The sequence below is a fragment of the Tachysurus fulvidraco genome, chromosome 2 (assembly GCF_022655615.1).
Source record: "Tachysurus fulvidraco isolate hzauxx_2018 chromosome 2, HZAU_PFXX_2.0, whole genome shotgun sequence".
Classification (NCBI taxonomy): domain Eukaryota; kingdom Metazoa; phylum Chordata; class Actinopteri; order Siluriformes; family Bagridae; genus Tachysurus; species Tachysurus fulvidraco.
Genome location: NC_062519.1, coordinates 30654723 through 30673980, shown reverse-complemented (window position 1 = coordinate 30673980; position 19258 = coordinate 30654723). Strand labels below are relative to the sequence as shown.

Below are 19258 nucleotides of genomic sequence, written 5' to 3'. Positions count from 1 at the left end.
CTGCATACAGACAGGAAATAATTTCTTTGTTACAATGTGCTGCAATAACAAATACAATCAGTGTATTACAATTTCTTCGTTGCAATCATGTTGCTAGAAAGTCTCTATTCCGATGGCAATTCATTTGTTACAGTTAGGTTGTTACAATTTCTTTGTTGCATTTTCCGTGTTGCAGACAATTACAATTACTGTATTACACTGGCAATAAATTTTCTACAGTTTCTTTCTTACAATTAGTTTGCTGCAATTACTTGTTGCAATTACTTTTTACAATTTCTTTGTTACATTTACTAACATAATTAGTAATCAGTCCTACATTTCTTCTTATCTAGCTGGTTTTAGAAAGTCCACATGAAACTCTACTGACTTTTGACCAGGTGAATATGAGCAGGTTAGAGCCCCGAGAATCTCTGCTGTAATGAGATGACAAGAAAGTTGTAGGCCCTAGTACTTAAATCCCACTGAGTACGTCAGCGTCCATCAGACTCGCCGGAAGGAGGAAGCAAAGGCTCTTAACTGCTTTTAGTCAACATGAGGATGGCCCATTGAGATGAATCCGTGTAGAAGACAAACCCAGCGCTCTCGAGAAGACATACCGCTCTATTTTAACAGGCAGGAAGTATGCAGTCTCATGTGCATGAGCTGTCAATCACTAGCTTTCATCTCTCTCTCTCTCTCTCTCTCTCTCTCTCTCTCTCTCTCTCTCTCTCTCTCTCTCATTGTACAATATATGGTCAGAGCCTATGGACACTTGGCCATCACACTCAAACCTGTTCCAGCATGACACTGCACCTGAGCACAAAGCAAACTCCACTTAGAAACTCGAGTGTCCTGCACAGAGCCCTGCCCCCAACCCCACTGAACACCATGGGATGAACTGAAACGGCAAATAATGAACCTAGGTCTCCTCACCTGAATCAGTGCCTGACCTCAAAAATGCTTCACGGTCCAAAATCTATTGGTCAACCTTTCCAGAAGAATAGAGGTTATTAAATCAACATAGGTTTAGCCTACACATAGTGATTAACTATGGAATAGAAACCTAAATCAGAAAGTTCCACCAACTTGGAAATGTGGAGTTCACAATGCAATCATTTATCTGTGGTTTGGAAAAATTAAACATTTTCAATTTTTTTTTATCAATAGCTAGTGTCAATATGCTGCCTGGATGCTGAATCCTGGATTTTGGAGGTCAACTGCATAAATAATTGTTTTGTCTAAGCAATAAAAATGGCAAACATAAATAAAAGGATTGGGTTCTGCCTGAGACATTATTGGAAACTGGGCCTACTTACTCTGTCTGGCCTACTTACCTATGACTGGGGAAAAGGAATGATTTGCACCATGCACACACACACACACACACACACACACACACACACACACACACACACACACACACACACACACACACACACACACACACAAACACAGAGAAAAATCCTTGTTGAAGATGTACTGTATGTAAATGATATTAGGGGAAATCATTTATCATGATAAGTATAAATGAAGCACAGGCACAGCAGGCACAGTAGCACGACACTTTGTTTCTCAATGTACATTTGTAGTCCCTTGCTGATTTTGTCCCCAAAAAAGCTGTCATACAACATCTACCAACCAGGGAGTGTGAAGCTTCACATGGTTTCTCCAAGACGCATGAAGCCAGACAAACCAAATCTTTTCAAGGCGTATCAGAGATTCATCATTCATTCATTTGGCGTAATCTACTCAGAGTATGTGCTATTTGCCTTCTTTCACATACAAGAGCTCATTGGTGCCCTCAACTGCCAGTCTCTCTAGTGTGACAACTGGCAAAAGGGATTATGATATCCCTCAAACAGATTTGTTCTTTAGTGTCCCAAATGTGGCCGGCTGTGGCAACAGGAGTCACATGATAGGATGAATGTGTCTCTCTAAAGGATGAATGAATTTCTCTAAAATTCATTTTATAAAATACAATACAATGTAATTTGAGTGTGTTCATTAAACAGAGGCATATGTTTTCACTAACAATTTTAGTCCTAGTTAGGCAAAGAAAGTCAATGATGACTTTGTCTTGCTGAAAGAATAAATAATCAAGGAGTCGCTTAGGAAGTCAGAGCGTAGACTCTTACTGTACTGTTTAACTGAGCCAAATTATTTCACTTACTGAAAAGCTTCAGAATTCCCATCACTGTAAGATCTTTGCACACATTCATAATACTTGATGATCTCTAACACCTGAAACCACCTGTGTGTTGTAATTAGCTTACTGGAGTGCTAGCTCAGGGACCAGAAGGTTGTCAGGTCAAATTCCCTACACAGCCAGGTGTTGAACCCTCCAACTGTTCAGCAGTATTAAGTAGATTTTTGGGTTACATTCTGCTTCACTGTGGATAACAAAAAATTTCTGCCGCATGAATAATGTAAATTTAAACGGCCAGACAGGAGGAAAAAGTCGTCCTGCTTAGCATGCGACAGTGCACTAATAATAGTAATAGACTCAGCCCCTGCCAGCCGCGTGGCGTCTCACAACTGTTTGTGATGACTGATTGCATTGTTCTAGCTTATTAATTAGATGCTGACCCATAGTGTAATTACTTCAAGGCAAGTTTACTTCGGGAATAAACACAACAGAAATGTCACCATGCTGCCGAGACAGAACTTCAGTGTCCCAAATTGCACTAGAATGCTTATTAATGAAATATGATTTTATCCGTCTTGAATCTCAATTCCTTATAAGCATTCTATTCAGCACACTGGAGGATTGCAGTAATGTTCCCATTTCATTGTTCAGTTATACTTTGGAAGCAAATGGCATGAAATCTTAAATGGAAAATGATCAGAATTTTGTTTCATGGTATCTAGGAGATTCTGAGTGCTGTTTTCATGTCATTTTGTTTTCACATCTTGTTCTTTCGTTGTTGTCTTCCAGTCCCTTCACTACTTTTCTATCACGTTGTGTTCACCTGTTTTGTGTTAACCCTTAAGAGGTTTGTCTTTCTGTTTAATAGTTCCTGTTTATAAAACTTGCCTCTTTTCTTGTTTTCTGGTTATGAATTATATTTGTGTGATGTATCATGCCTGTTTTCTAATTATTTCTGTGTATTTTGCCTCCAAATATTAAGAGTGGTCCTAATAAAGTAAACTGAGTTTACACACTTTGTGTCCTAACTTCACCACCAGCAACTTCAGGAGCTACATAATAAATTTAGACATCTGATTAACCACCAACATAATTATTATGTGACAGCAAGGCAATGTGGATATGCAACTTATTGATGGGAAAACAATGCCCAGGCCTCACACAATGTGAATGTTTTTCATATGTTTATATCCCGAAGGCTCTTAGTAGGGGTTTGTACTCCAGTTTTAGTTTGATGAGACCCTGAATCTGATATTTTATTTACTTTCTAATCTTACCTAGGCTCTCGTTCTGTAAATATCATACCAGATCAACAAACAGATACAGTCCTTGAAAATGTCAGTCTGCCGATAGATGTCTAAAACCTTGCTGGCTAAATGTGATTTCTCTGCACTGTGAATTCCAGGATTTGATCACATTGCTACACAGCTACACGCTAAGCCAAAACAGAAATAAGTCTAATCAAGTCAGTTTGTGATCAGATACTGCCTGGCAAAACTGAAAGCATAGAAAATGTAATTTTTACATTTTACCATTTGAGAAAATCCACTCTTGCTCTTCTTCACTCAGAGTTCTCAATGGTGTGTGTTTGTGCGCATTTTAAACTAATGAAGATACATTTCTTTTCACCTTAGCACTAATGCACGGCTCCAACCACAAATCAATGATGCTTGAATTATGAATACATCAAGCCATTACTGTGTTTGGAACAAGGTAGGGAGAAAAGAGCAATCACCCTTTAAAACCACAGCGGAAAAAAACAGACTGACCGCAGAGGAGACGAATATGAAGCATGGCTTAAGGAGGGGATGATGGATAGTGTCTGTAGGTGTAAAGGCTTCCGCTTGTCTGGGTGAAGCTCAAAAAGAGGAAGTGAAGGGAGCGAGTGCACTAAGTGCACAGATGAAACTGTCACAATAAGTCAGTGATGTCAGACGGGATATGCCTCGTGGTAATGTGGAGTGTGTGTGTGTGTGTGTGATGGACATCTGTAGTAAGTAATAAGAGTTGGGAGTGCATTAATCTAAAAAAACTGCACAGAATATCACCAAGTCCCAAATGCAACTTAAAGTTAATGCTTTATCTCTCTTTAGTGGCACTTCCTAATTTTATAACAACACTTTTCTCTCAGTGCATCCAACAGAATTTATTGTTTTTATTGAGTGAGAGTCTTCTACTGAAGCCACAGCATGTTAAATTAAAATTTAAAAATTAATATAATACCATCTCCAAAGGTCAGGCAGAGAGAAAGAGAATAAGATCAGAAAATGTCAGTTCCTCTACAATACCCTCTTCATTAATATCAATTGCAGATGAAAAGGTAGCAGCATAGACATATGCTGGTGAAAGGCAAGCAGCAGGAAGCCAGTTTGCTCAGTGTAATATCTGAGACTTGATTAGCCCACAGAGATAATTGTATGTGTTCTTTGGATGCACGGGGCAAATGGAAAGCCCAGCCATCTCTTTTGATCAACTGTACTAAAACATCCTGGTGCAGATCGATACAAGAATCATCCAGTTGCAATCACAAGAGCACTTTGTCCCACACTTGTTTGGGCACAGATGGAATTATCGATCAGTGCAGAGGAGCACAGACGCAGTGACCAGCGAAATAAGCCAAAGTTCAATTAACTACAAAGCTCACATAGTGTATAGAGAAGCAGTCACTGACACGTCCTCGACCTGACAAAGTACTGGATTAAAATAAATAAAGATAACAAGCAATCATTTAAGATATTAACCTAAAAGCCTGTTGGTGGACAGGGGAATGTATGTGTTCATACTCATAGAGGTTGACATGTTAGACTTGCCCCTCCTGAGTTTGAGGTTCAATTCCCACCTTCGACTAGTGTGTGAAGTTTGGATTTTCTTCGTCATGCTTCAGGGTATTTTAGTTTCATTCCACAGTCCAAAACCATGCTTTGTAGGCTGACTGGCATTTCTAAATTGTCTGTAATGTGTGAATGGGTGTGTGTCTGTTTGTGATTGTGCCATTTGTTCCCGGGTGCCCCCAAGTTCCCTTGGATATGCTCCAGAATCTTCAAAACAATCTTCAAAATCAGCAGTAAAGAAATAGATGGATGGATGGATGGATGGATGGATGGATGGACGTTAAGGGCCAAGTTGTGGCTTTTAGAAAGTAGTTACTAAAAAAAATCAGCATGCCACCAACTACCACAATAAGGAAATGGCAAATTTAAACATTGTCGTCCAAACGAGTCATAGAGGTGTATTGTCCCGGATAGATGTAACCGCACACTAAACAAGTATATGTATGGTGTAAAAATGCACAAACCACCATATATTCTCTAATTCCACTTTTAAGAAAGCTCCACTATCACAGTGGTAGAATTGTGGAAGGGGAAAAAACATGTGGAAGGATCCACTGTAATAAGAATAAGCCTATTTGATAAAAATATGTTGGTCTAAGAACACAGGTTTTGTCCCAGGTCTGGGCTTTATTCACGGAGAGCCTGAGGAAATGTATTGAGATCCTCGTAGTAGAAGAGATCCTGAAGGGAGTTAAGAGCCGGTGAAGTGGGTTTGATGAATGACTGAGCATTTGATCAGAGGGAAGCACATCAGAGAGTGAGAGCTCGGAATGGATTGCCTCGTAGCTTTTATACACAACCATAAATTGGCCCAAATTTGTCACAAAGGAAAGAGGCACGGAGAGCGTGGCGCAGGGATTGAGAGTGCTGCAAATAAAAATGTATCACAACATCTCATCCATTATGCTTTCCAAGCACTGAAAAGACACTGAGAATTTTTTTTTAAATTTATTATGGCCATAATGTGATACACACACATATCATTATTAACAGGCAGATGCTAAACACAACCAGTGATGCAATGACAGTCCATTTATGTATATTTATAGACAACAACCAACACATGGGATCAGGTGATGGTAAATTGTGGCTTTCTGCTCAGGTCTGTAATTATAAATGCTCAACTCCAAGCAGCAAAGGTTTTCCAGAAACAGGCGAGCAATTTCTGCACGTGTTGGTCAGCAGTTTGGCGCCTTTTTTACAGAAACAAAAGCCACTTGGCTCTTGTGCCACAGACAAACTGCATGGCATGCTGCGAGCCTGTTTGCATATTCCCTGGCGTTCCTGCATATTCAACAAGTGCTCATGTATATTCAGCAGCCTCTCTGATGTTGATAATGGCTCTCCATGAGTGAGGATGAAACGATGATGGAGAGAGCGGCAGACATGAATCTGAATGAGTTAGACACAGTAAACCGATCAAATTAACTCTGTGCACTTGAGAAGTCACGATTACAAATGCATAAGAATTGAATAAACTAGTATATAAAAACAATTAAGACTTAAGTCTACAACTTCATTGAAATCCCATATGTATTTTTCAATGCTAAATGTTCATATTATAATAAATGCTTTAACTTTTAGTAGGGAATTTGGTATTCGGATTGGTGTTGCTTAATTATTCTATTTGGCCAGATATAATTTCAAGGTTAACAACTAATTCCCAGGGACTTACTTTGTGTCAGAGAAGTTCCAAGACAAAAATATTAAAATCTCCTCAAGCTGCATCACAAATTTTGATAAATGCTGCTGTAAAATCAAGCATATTTGGTTGCAAAAATCTGAAATCAGGAAGGGATTGACTGCAGTTACATCACATCAAGCTGTAACTAAAGATATTTTACCTTCCCTGAAATGATTATTTTTTATATACTGATCTTCACAGATGAAGATCAATGAAATACCATGAAAAATGTAATTACCACAGCACTAATTGTGTGTTATATAATTCCTAGAAATTCTTTAAGAGGCAGGTAAATTTGACCAAGCATGCAGGTCACAGCCATGTGCAGGAGCTTCCTAATACTCTAATGTAATAATTTACGTACTCAAATTTCATTTTAAAAGAGCTTCCCTGTGTAATTATAGAATAATTAGCTTCCCCATTAATGGGCTTGTTCGTGTTAAACTGTGTGGAAAGCAAATATCTCACTTTGAGTAACGATCGATAAGCTCTGTTTCCTGGCTGACACTAAACTGCTTTTTCAGTTTTCACAGAATCACATCATTCCTAGGACAGGGTAATTATTTTCTATCAAGGAGTCTTCATCTGTACTCAGTGTCAGTCTACATCCATTCTATTCATCCTGTAAATCCAGAAAGAAACAAAGTGAGGCTTGAACCTGAATCAAGAATCAAAGCCTCTGGAGCAGAAAGGATTAGATTTTTATTCCTCGTTTACCCGGCAATTTCCTAACAATGAGAATATTGTGTTTATTAATGAATGGCACTTTGTGTTGTTGTTTTTTTATACCCATTAATAGATATGAAATATCCAAGAGCAAGCTAGTTCCTGTCAGCACTTATGTTATAACAGCTATAAACAGTCATGATTTCATGTGAGACTGTGAATCTTCTTTCCCTTACAGTCATATGTTTCTGAGGTAAAACAGCCGAAAACTTTTATTAGCTAACGAGATAACAAACGGTTATATTGTTTTAGCTAAATGATCAAATTGCTCTTTTGCTTTTAGCTAGTGTAATAATGATACTTTCTGTCTATTTACATACAATCAATGTATTAGTATGTATATAAACAAACCAACTCTCATTTTACTTTTACTATATTTTTTACTTTTACTATATTAAAAGAGAGAACTTTCTTTACAAGTAGCAAAAAAATCTAAGCTCAAAATGAATACCTAGAAATAAAGTATAGTTTGAAATATACCAAGAGCAAATCAGAGCAGCTATCCTCCAGCCTGAATCCATCATCTCCCTATGTGTCTTAAAGATGCCTTGTTGGTTAACAGGAATCTCAGCATGAATTAAGCACATGCTACTTTTTCTCAAAAGCAGCTTGCAAGCACTTAGTAATAAACAGCCTGCAGCTTTGTCACTTCCTCTTTGCTTGATGAAGCAGTTGCTGCAATGCATTATCTTTAAACGCAGCAGCCTGGCGAGATGTGACTCAATCAACCAAGTGAACACAATAACAATATAAGTAACAGAATAAAGGAGAGCTGGTAAATAGCCTGATACGGGAAGGTGTTGAGGGGAAACGAGATGTTTCCCATGATGCACCATTTACAGTCAAGTGTGTAAACTACAGACATTATAGACAAACATAAGAAGAGACTTTGGCTTGAGGTGAACATGGATTTGCTTTGAGGTGAGATTTAATGATTTTATTATATTATAGGAGTTAAACTAAACCATAAAAATATAATAACATCACAAGAACTACCTGGTATGAAAAGGAATGTTATTATGATGAGTTTTAATGCAGAAAATCTGGGATGCACAATGTGTATCACAAACTGCTCTAGCTAGCTAACCATAGGTTGGAAACATCTTATAGAGTCAAGACATATATAAGATATATAGTCAAGAAGACAGAACATTTGTCCGAACATAATAAAGTCATGAAGTGAGTCTTTTTAAAATGTTTTCAGTCATAGGAAAACGATATTTGATTCAAATGAAGTTCAAATGAACTGTTAAAAGCAACTGATCAGCATGGCTGAAATGACGACGTAAGAGACATCATATGATAAGTTTTTGTAATAATGACTGTATACACTCTCAGAAAGAGCTACTAAAAGGTATGATTATCTCTTTGCGGGAATCATTTTCATGCTAGGATTTTTGTTTCTAGAAGTTGTTCCAAGTACAGCTAAAAAGTCTAATGCAGTTAAGTATCCAAAGTACACTGAAAGAGCCAATTAATTTGGCAACGGTCCCTAAAATTAATGACTATAAGTGAGAAATAAGTAGATGAACTAGTACGAATATAATTCAAATTAAGAGGAAAAAAAACAAAATAACTATTTATTTCTTATAAAAATATAAATACAGTACAAAATACACTACTACTAGTACTACTACTACTACTACTACTACTACTACTACTACTACTAATAATAATAATAATTATTATTATTATTATTGTTATAATAATAATAACAATAATAATAATAATAATAATAATAATAATAATAATAATAATAATAATAATAAGAAGAAGAAGAAATATTCTTCTTCTTCTTCTTCTTCTTCTTCTTCATTAATCATAGATCTTCTTCATAGATCATAGGATCATAGGATTCTCACACATCTTTATCCCATGTAAAAAAGAATTAAAAAATATAGTTTTATTCTAAAAGATTAATTTTACTACAGTTATGTGGCCAGAGTTTACATATTCAGATTTACTTTTGTTAATTTTGTCATAATCATATTTAAATATCTTTAGATTCTTTTCAGATTCAAATGTTAACAATGGCCTTGAGTGATGGAATATATTTCACAATATTTCCAAATGAAAGCATTTCTCTATAAAGCGGTGTGAACCTGTATTACATCATCATCATTATTATAACTGCCATTACACCATGCTGTGATTTACATTTTCATTGAATTATAGTACTGGAGCTCAGCTGCACTCCCATTTGCTCCTCTGTGCTCCGTCTGCAATTTAACCCCTGTGAGTCCTTGAAAGTGTTGTTTTATGGCAAATTGTGAAGCAAAGGCGTGATACAGTGCTGGGTGTTGGAAAAAAGCCAAGCAGCTGAATTTTAAACACACTGGAGGTTAGGGAGAGACACAGAAGTGATAGCAAAAGGCAAGGATTACAGTAATCTGAGCAAATGGATTTCTCCTCAATTTTGTTGTAATGTATAATTAAGGAAAATGAAGATGAGCTACTGTTACCGATGTGAAGTTGATTATTCTCAGATAATATTATTTATGTTTTCCACTTACCTGGAATTTCATATGATTAGAGGTTTGTAGCTCATTTTATTCTTTTAAAGAACAGGCCTACTTTTATCAGGTTGTGCTGTTATATAAAATGAAACTGACTAATCAGATGCAACCAATAAAATAGAATACATATGTGTGAAAAGAATAATATTACACAGTGATATTTAAGTTTAGCAATTTAAAGTGCCCTTTGAAAAAAATCACTTAATCTTTCCTTAAAATGTTTAAGGTTGTAGAAACTCACACAGATTTTTTTTTAATGGTATTAAATATTTCAGATTTTTTTTAGCACAGCATGCAATAACTCCAACACTCTGTGACAGCTGTGATCCCAGGTCATTTTAAACTTACAGTAACTTCTGCACTCCAGAATGACAGAGAATTAGGTATGAAAATGAGATGAGAAAACACTTCCAAATTCCTCGGATTCTGGCAAAACTACTCTCTCGACATTCAGCGCATACACACACTCTCGCATACATTTCCTTGCAGACTTGAAGGCAGATGTTTCAAGTTTCCTTCATGCGTAAAGCAATTCGGAGCTAATAAGCCTCATCGATGCACTGCTGAAAAAACCAGCACCTTGACAGAACTTACAGCTGCAACGGCACATAAAGTTTGTTTCCTGCTTCTTGCTCAGAAGCACACTGTACTGAAGCACAACATCCAGGGCAAAAGCAGGTTTAATCAGAGCCATGAAAAAAAAATCAATAATTTCTAAAACCCTATAATCGAAGGCAGTACAGAAAGCCCAATTCCCGAGAGTGCAAGTCAACGCAAATTGCTCATCTTAAGAAAATGAGGTTTTGTTTTTGTTATCAGCACAAGTGTGTGTCAGTGGATTAGAATTGAAGACTAATAGAGGAACAGGAGCTTAATGACACTAGAGAAACCAACAATTAAGAATAAGATCATGAAAGAAATGTTTTGCTCAGTACAATGCCAGAATTTACAGTATGGTTTAATAACTTTATTTTGTTTTTATGGCACTTTATTCATACAGTATTGTAAGTCATTAGAATTTAATATGTGTAGGGATTTCAAGTCATTTCCTGTACACACAATGCGTACTGGATTTTCAAGTACGTTTTTACAATTAAAAAAACGTACTGTTTATAAAATAACAGAGACTTTACAGCAGATTCTCCACATTACAGACTTAAAAATTGGTTTATATTTAAGAAAGAATAAAGTTTATAATCTCTTCTCTGAAGAGGCATTTATTTAATTTATTCATAGATGAAAGGAGTCTCCAGTGTCACCTTTGGAGTTTTTCAGGAACTATCTGCATTTTTGTTTTATTAGCCGGCATGTGACTACACAGAAAAAAGTATAGATACATAATTAAAATTGAATAATTGTTACCATTGGCAAAAGAATATAAAAGGAATAAAACACTTGTTGGTATGGGAAAATTCCTTGCTAACACTAAATTACTACGTTTTCTAATAGTTTTACATTATATCCTGCCTGAAAGACAAATATTTGCTATAAACAAAAACAATAAGGTAATCTTAGATGGAAATACATTTACTACAAAGCCACTGATGGTTCCTTAATTAACCCTTAAACCTCATTTGCTCTTTATTGATAACAGGCCAGCCATCTGACCCCAATTCTTAACTTGGGATATGCACAGAAAACATCTCATTGTACTCACATCAGTACACAAAATATCCCTGAAGGTAAATTCCATGAAACAATTCATCAGAAACATTTACAAACAATTTCTTCTAAAATCCGCTTTCCTGTATTAATCGGTTTCTTCAACACCTTTAAAGGGATTTTTCAAACCCACCAGTGACTCTAATTAATATTTAGTGTAAATAGATAGCATGGTCTATGAAAAGAGATCCTTGGAGCTCAGTGATAAGGGGAAGAACACACACTGACAAGATGCAAGCAAAAGCAGGGCTTTTATTCAACCTCCCTGCTTTGATCCTTAACCACGCATGTCAGAAAGAAAGATTAGGGACAGAAAAGGAGGCAGTTGGGAGATCTCTGTTGCAGCGTGAGACAATTCCAAACCCTCAAATCAATAAGGGCTGATGTGGGCCAACCCCCTTTCCCATCACCCCTGTCACCATCGCTTACCTTTTTTTTTATTACCAAGTTCATCCTGTTCCAATATACTTACCCAAACCCTTTGCACATGGGTTTGCCTCAACCGAGGTCAATATTCACACTGGGAAAGTTATGTGTATTAAGAGATGGGTTATGCAGCTGTTTCATGACAGGTTGACATTGTACGATTACAGTGATTTGTACTATTGTACTCAGCCTTATACTATAATAAACTGTAGAATAACATAGTACTTATAAATGTAGAAATATAGTGTTCTCCATCCATGTCAGATTATATGATTTCATCTTGTACATATTCAGGTTTGGTATTAAAGTACCACTGAAAACTCTCAAGGCTTTTCTGACCCATCAACCTGCGTCAACTCAGCCTTCTTCTGGACTCTCACACCCCCAAAAAGTCATATCCTTCTCTCCTTATGTTGCATAATACATGAGGAAAGTGAAGATGAGTGATGAATCATTCATGCTCATTAGGTGAGTGAGTAAAAGCTCACTGGACGACAGCTCAATAAAAGGAGTGAACAAATTTCATCCTCCTGTGTCGCCCAAAAACCTCGCCGAACTCCAGCCAGGCTGTCGAGACGAGACGTGACCTTTGAAGTGGTGACCTCAGGGGCTGTAGGGTAAAACCCCACCCACAGCTTTTCTCTCATTTAGCTGTCTCGCCAAGAGACCTAAATGAAGCGCCAAGCAGCATGAGATTATGCCTCGTCTTTCTCCCTCCTGGTGCTCTGTTCCTTATGACCTTTACAAAGAGTTACAAGCACACATGAGTGAGAACATGGAGCAGAGAAAAAGAGAGGGAGGGAACCAGAGCAGGAGATTCTTACTGCATGGGATATTATGACCCTCTCAACATCATTTCATGTTGTTATTTTTTCTTCTTCTATGAACACTCAAGGGTGGACGAATGATCGCTATATTAGTTAGACAACTAAAACCTCCAGGGTGCTGCACAATTCTTTAAAAGTGGTAAAAAGTGGACACTAACAGAATATGTTGGTTTGCTAATGAGTATATTTATTAGAAAATATATAATTTATTATAGGATACTATCTTTACTACTTGATTAATTTTCACTTTAAAGCAACAATTTAAAAATTTTTTGTCTTGTCAACATCAATAAAAAGTCAGCAAAATAACTGAACATGATCTTGCTTGGTTTCATCCGGATTCAGATTATATCATTGTTACCGAATAATTAATCCAGCATACAGCATTCTAGTGTTAACTAGAGGATTTTCAGGATTGGGAAACATGTGCTATACTTACCAGGAATTTATTTACCTTTATACATCACATGAAAATGAGCAATACATTTTATTCAGCTTGTTAAACCTACTTGAAAATCACCATACAATTAAACTATTAATGAAAATGAAGAGGCTGAACACGAAATGTGCTTTAATGAGTAGTGACAATTAACTTAATGAAAATGAGTAGCAATGAATGTACACATTAAAACCATTGCGAGCAGTAAAGTGCTTTGCAAGTGGTCAGGCATTTGTAAGTTCAAATCTCAGTACAAAACCTTTCAGGGGTCCATGAAATGGCTTCTGAGTCATGAACTAATTCCTTAAATTCATGTATTCCCTTGTATTCTATGCATTTCCTCCTTCTCAAAGTAATCACAGGCCAAAACTTGAGATTTACAATGTCTTTAATGTCCTACAAATGACATTTGAGCTACTTTCTATGCAATACACATAATTACTGTCTTTTCCTAAATCCCTGAAGATGTTTTGCTCTATAGACTTACAGCAAACATAGAGGATATGTAGTTATTTCTTACCTCATTATTATATGGACATTTCTTACAGTTATTTTTTATGGTTACAATAATAATTACTCAAACATACTCAGAACAACTGTATGAAGAATGAGCATGTGTACTTGAGCATACTCAGAACAACTGTATGAAGAATGAGCATGTGTACAATTAGTACTTACCCTATACAACTAGATATTATATGCAGTGGGGTCTAAACATCTGTGACCACATAGAAAATCTAGGATATTTTTTCGGATATTGACTCTATTTGAATTAACATGGCTTGTTAATTAACATGGTTTTACACAAACTTGTGCATGGGTTTCATATACCTAAAGGAAGACGTACTGCTTTCTGTACTGCTTATCCTACACAGGTCATGCGGAACCTCTGGTCTATCCTTGGAGACTCGACATGAAGCAGGTAACACCCATTGCAGGTTACAACAACACAACAATTCACACACTACAGACAATTTAGTCATGATAATCAGCATACGGTGACTATGGAGGAAACCAGAATACTCAGAGAAAACCAGAAAACACACACACACAAGTACAAACACACAAAAGGCGGGAGTCAAACCGGTGACCCTGGGATGTAAATGTGCCCCTGGGATGTAACAATTACTAAGAATTCACAGATTACTAAGATTCTACTTTTCATGCAGTTTGATGCTGATAATATAATTTATAATTTAAAAAATCCCTGTGGCATTCTCAATGTAGGGTGGAGTGTAGAGTAAAAAGCTGTCCAATCAGGAGGGAGAAAGAGAATTAAAATGGATTCAGGGTTAATTGACCAACACAACATGCTGGTGAGGATCAAGCATCATTATGTCAGACAACAGTGAGTGGTTCTCATGATCCTCTCTACTGGGTTAGGTCTACTATGTTAACACTTTTTGGATTTTAATAGGCTGGAGAAAAAATCTTTTTCTTATACCAAGTAGCTATAATTATAGTCTTGTGTTTCTGTCAGTCTCTTATTCATCCTGCATTGCAATCTTGCATTAATTTGCCACTTCTATTTTGTCATGCTTCTGTATTTTGTTTGTGGCTGCCTGTTATCCGATTGTTAATTAAGGATTTTTTGAGTAATTTGCAGATTTGTCCAGTAATGAGGGCGCTTGGTGGAAAAGCCTTAATAAATTATGCTACAGCATACATCCATGTGCCTCTGCACGCCTGCTTTTAGAAAATGTCTTTGCCTTAATTGTAAATTCTTTTGGATCAAAATTTCATTCAATTTGGAAAAATAAGAAGATAAATGTTCTGATCCTCTGATAATGGTTTAACAGTGATGGTTTAACCTAGACTGGTCCTGCTACACTGTGTAATCTCTCTCTCTCTCTCTGTGTGTGTGTGTGTGTGTGTGTGTGTGTGTGTGTGTCTGTGAACTGTTGCTCTACAGGATACAAAGATCATCATATTTCACTGTTAAATACACAACAGGATGACTCTTATCCTGGGAAATTCCAGAATATTAGATGAATATAATCTGGAAACTTTTTTTTACTTAAAATAATATTTATGATATTTAATGTCAAAATTATGTAGCTTTACCAACCAACAAATTCAAGATCTATACGGTATCTGAACATATTTAATGTCATTTTGTATTTCTGAATACATGTGTGTAAAGCTGAATACTGTGCATGCAGAGAATGCATGAATCAGAGGGATTGCTGACATGTCACTGTGGTGCTATTGATTAAGCAGTATAAACTGTTTTTATGACTTCAAGACAATCATAGCATTCTGCTTTGTAATTATAATTTTTATTAAGATAATAGATCAGCCTCGAGAGATGCTGGTTGGATCATTCCTAATGCAAAGCACTGATAGCCTCCATTTCTGTTTTCCATCAGCCAGAGGGCAAAAATAAAGAAAATACAATAATGATAACATGCAAAGGTCTTCATTGAAAATACAAGTCCCTGGCCTGTGTTGAAATAAGAAAAAAGGTTTGTGAAATGAACATGACACAAAAAGAAGACGAGTCGAGTCACGTCAGCCTGCAGTCCATTTGTGATGTTACATCATTGTGTGTGTATGTGTCTGTGTGTGAGTGAGTGAGTGAGTGAGTGAGTGAGTGAGTGTGTGTGTATGTGTGTGTGTTTATAGCTTTGGAGGGGACTACATGTCCCAGCATTGATAGGAATATGACCGTGTGGGGACATTCAGCTTGTATTTATAATGCTACTACTACTAATGATACTAATGATACTAATAATACTACTACTAATAAAAAAAAGACAATATTTTCTTTTGGATATTAAGGTTAAGGTTTAAGCATAGCATTAATTTACTACATTAATAATTGTCAATGGAAATGTAATATGCGTTAATCCAGGAGATTTAAAGTTCATCGGATATACGAACATTATAAATATATATATGAAAAACAAGGAAAATGTTTGCAGCTTATGTAGTATGTTATTTCTCACAGCAGTGCATACAGTAAACCCGATATTTAACCTGATGCTCCAGATGGGACAGAGAGCAAACAATACTGCTCATGCGCCGTTCTGCCACTATCTGCCATATAAGGAAGCCGTTTACCCCAACGGTTGCAATGTCAAATTTACTTTTAAATCTTATGGCTTCGTCCCAAACCGCATTCAACCGTATTTAACACGGTGCCCAGAAATAGTTCTTCAGTGCGCAGGAACAGCCATGTCACACACCAACGGTCGTACTGGCCATATGGCTGCGTCTCAAACCGACAAACCGCATAGGATACTACACTGCTAATGAGAACACAGTCGGATGTGCGTTTTTTAAATAGCCATCTGAAATATTACATACTTTTATCGACAAAGTGTGAAATAAATACATTTAAAAAGTGCACAATATCCATCCTGTGTAAATGTAGCGTGTCTTACAGCGTTATTCCACATGATATTTATTGTGCTGTTCACTCCGAAGAACAAGTCAGGAAAATTGCTCATTTCTTTTCTTAGTATTTGATAGTTGAGGCGAATTTTACTCGTTTAGGTCTAATTTCTCTTAAATTTACTTATGAAACCGGACCTGAGGGAACTACAGTCACCCAAACTGCTCGGGTTGCCAGATATACAGTTTTCAGCTATAATCGGTTATGTTCATTCATTCATTTATTCATTCATTCATTTAAACCGCTTATCCGAACTACCTCGGGTCACGGGGAGCCTCAGGCGTAATCGGGCATCGAGGCAGGATACACCCTGGACGGAGTGCCAACCCATCGCAGGGCACACACACACACACACACACACACACACACACACACACACACACACACACACACACACACACACACACAATTTTCCAGAGATGCCAAGGGGAGGAAACCGGAGTACCCGATGGAACGGGGAGAACATGCAAACTCCACAGTTCGGGAATCGAACTCCCAGCCCTGGAGGTGTGAGGCGAACGTGCTAACCACTAAGCCACCGTTCCCCCTAATTGGTTATGTAATTAATTAACTGATGAGGTTGGATATATATGAAATTCATTTATATAGCCTAGTTATAGTATGTGGTATATTGAATTGGCTATCAATTGTGTATGTTGGTTCTGTATAATAGAGGAAAATTGGGTTGCCAGATTTTGGCTGATGAAATGTCCCAGGTGTGTTCGGAGGAGCCCATGATCAGGGTTAGACCGTCTTGTTGTGATGTAGAGGGTCTTCAATCCGTGCCGAATTAAACGCAAGCAACAAAATCTGGCAACCCTTCTTAAATATGAGACTGAGGTTAAAATGATGCGCTGAATCCTGCTTTCACACTTAAACCGCGATCAGAAGTTAGTTGAATTGTGGAGAATAGTACAAAATTTTAGACCAATAAACAACACATAGTCGACCTACAGTACGTGGCGCAAATAAAACATCGGATGTAATTAGGAACGTATGGGGTTGTGAGAATAAACGCACGCGCGACCCACCACGACGGGAGCGCATCGCACAGATCTTTATGGATCATTTCAGTACCAGATGCCGTGATGCATCCAGACAGCACGCAAACCTCAAAAATCAAAAAGATATATTGATGTGATTTTAGTCTTCCGTTTGGGATTTTATTCTTCACTCTTGTGCAGGATCCGTTGTGTGTGATTATGGACATTCCGGCTATATGATGTGTGTATGTGTGCATATATAATCACGCTCACACTAGTAGGGTGGAGCAAAAGTCTCTAAATGCATGCTAATGATTTCCATCTAACGTCAGATTTCCTAAAGTCCTAAAGACGAAACTGACAGGCTTTCCGAGTCTCCAGCATTTGCTCACATGCAGGAGCTGGAGAAAAAATAATTATAATAATAAAAAAACCGTATGGTGTTTTTGGTCGTTTTAAGGCTTAATTCCTTGATCTATTATATCCTACACATTCAGAATGGTCAGTTTAATAGAAGCCTAAGAATTCTGATATTTCACGATGCTGATGCGAAACTGAAAGGCGCATCCAAAGCGCACAACAAGAGACAACACACACTCCGGTCCTTCAGAACAGCACAGCGTCTATTTGCTTCATGTCCCAGCTTCATCTTTAGACACACAAAATGAACACTATATGCACTTTAAAATAGATGTGATCGTTTCCTATATGACCTACAGCCTATACTTTTGTCACTTTATCAGGGCTGGCATCACTGACACCGCGGCTCTGTCATGCACCTTTATTACTGTATGCACATTTAACAGCTTCTTAAACTCTGTACACCACATCGAGCACCGCATGCAAGTAAAACATGCACGTTTTGATGCGCATTTAAAGAAATAATGACATAAAAGCATCCCAGTCACCAACCAAGTCCTGACATATCACATGGAAATGCACGAGTTAGTCATCACTTTAACCAATATTAATCTCCAAAAGAAAAATAATTACATAAATAAATAAATAAACAAACAAATAAATAAATAAATTCCAAGAGCACTCTATGCTGTAAATTCCCTAAATGCAATTGTTTTTCTATCAGCCTTTATAACTTGCTCTTACCTTTTTTTTTGCTCCTAAAGGAAACGACCGCTCTCCTTTTCCTCGTGCACGCGCAAAACCAGTTCACATCTTCAAGAATTTATATATATATATGTATATATGTATAAATATACATACTTCTAAATGTATAAATAATAATAATAATCCCTTTGGATGCGTTTTCCGAGATCCGAGCCGCTCAATTTGGCGGTAAATATAGGTTTAAATCCCCCGGTAGCGTCGCGCGACTCGTTGTGTGTATGCGAGTATGCGCGTGTGAGTGTGTGTGTGTGCGTGTGTGCGCGCGCGCGCGCGAGTGTACGGTAGGACTGCCGCTCCTCCTAAAGCCGCCGGTTTGGAGAAACGAGAGGAGGGTGATGTCATGCACACACACACACACACACACACACACACACACACACACACACACACACACACACACACACACACACACACACACACCACCATTCTCTCTCGCTACGTCCTCTCATAGCCACGCCCCTGCTCCCCTTTATTTCCTCCCACAACACCGCCCCTTTTTGGATGAAGTCATAAGCCG

General features: G+C 37.4%; 1 protein-coding gene across 26 annotated transcripts in view; it reads right to left on the bottom strand.

Moving 5' to 3' along the window:
• Window positions 1-19050, bottom strand: part of ptprsa (protein tyrosine phosphatase receptor type Sa) — a 208282-nt gene extending 189232 nt beyond the window's left edge. For 9 of the 26 annotated variants that reach the window (XM_047805214.1, XM_047805219.1, XM_047805169.1 and 6 more), the window contains exon 1: window positions 18721-19049. The gene's annotated coding sequence lies outside the window, so the exon portion shown is untranslated. Of the gene's footprint in view, window positions 1-18720 lie in introns of all 26 variants that reach the window. The other 17 variants (XM_047805225.1, XM_047805228.1, XM_047805230.1 and 14 more) reach the window with 4 other exon arrangements.
• Between the last annotated feature and the right edge of the window lie 208 nt (window positions 19051-19258).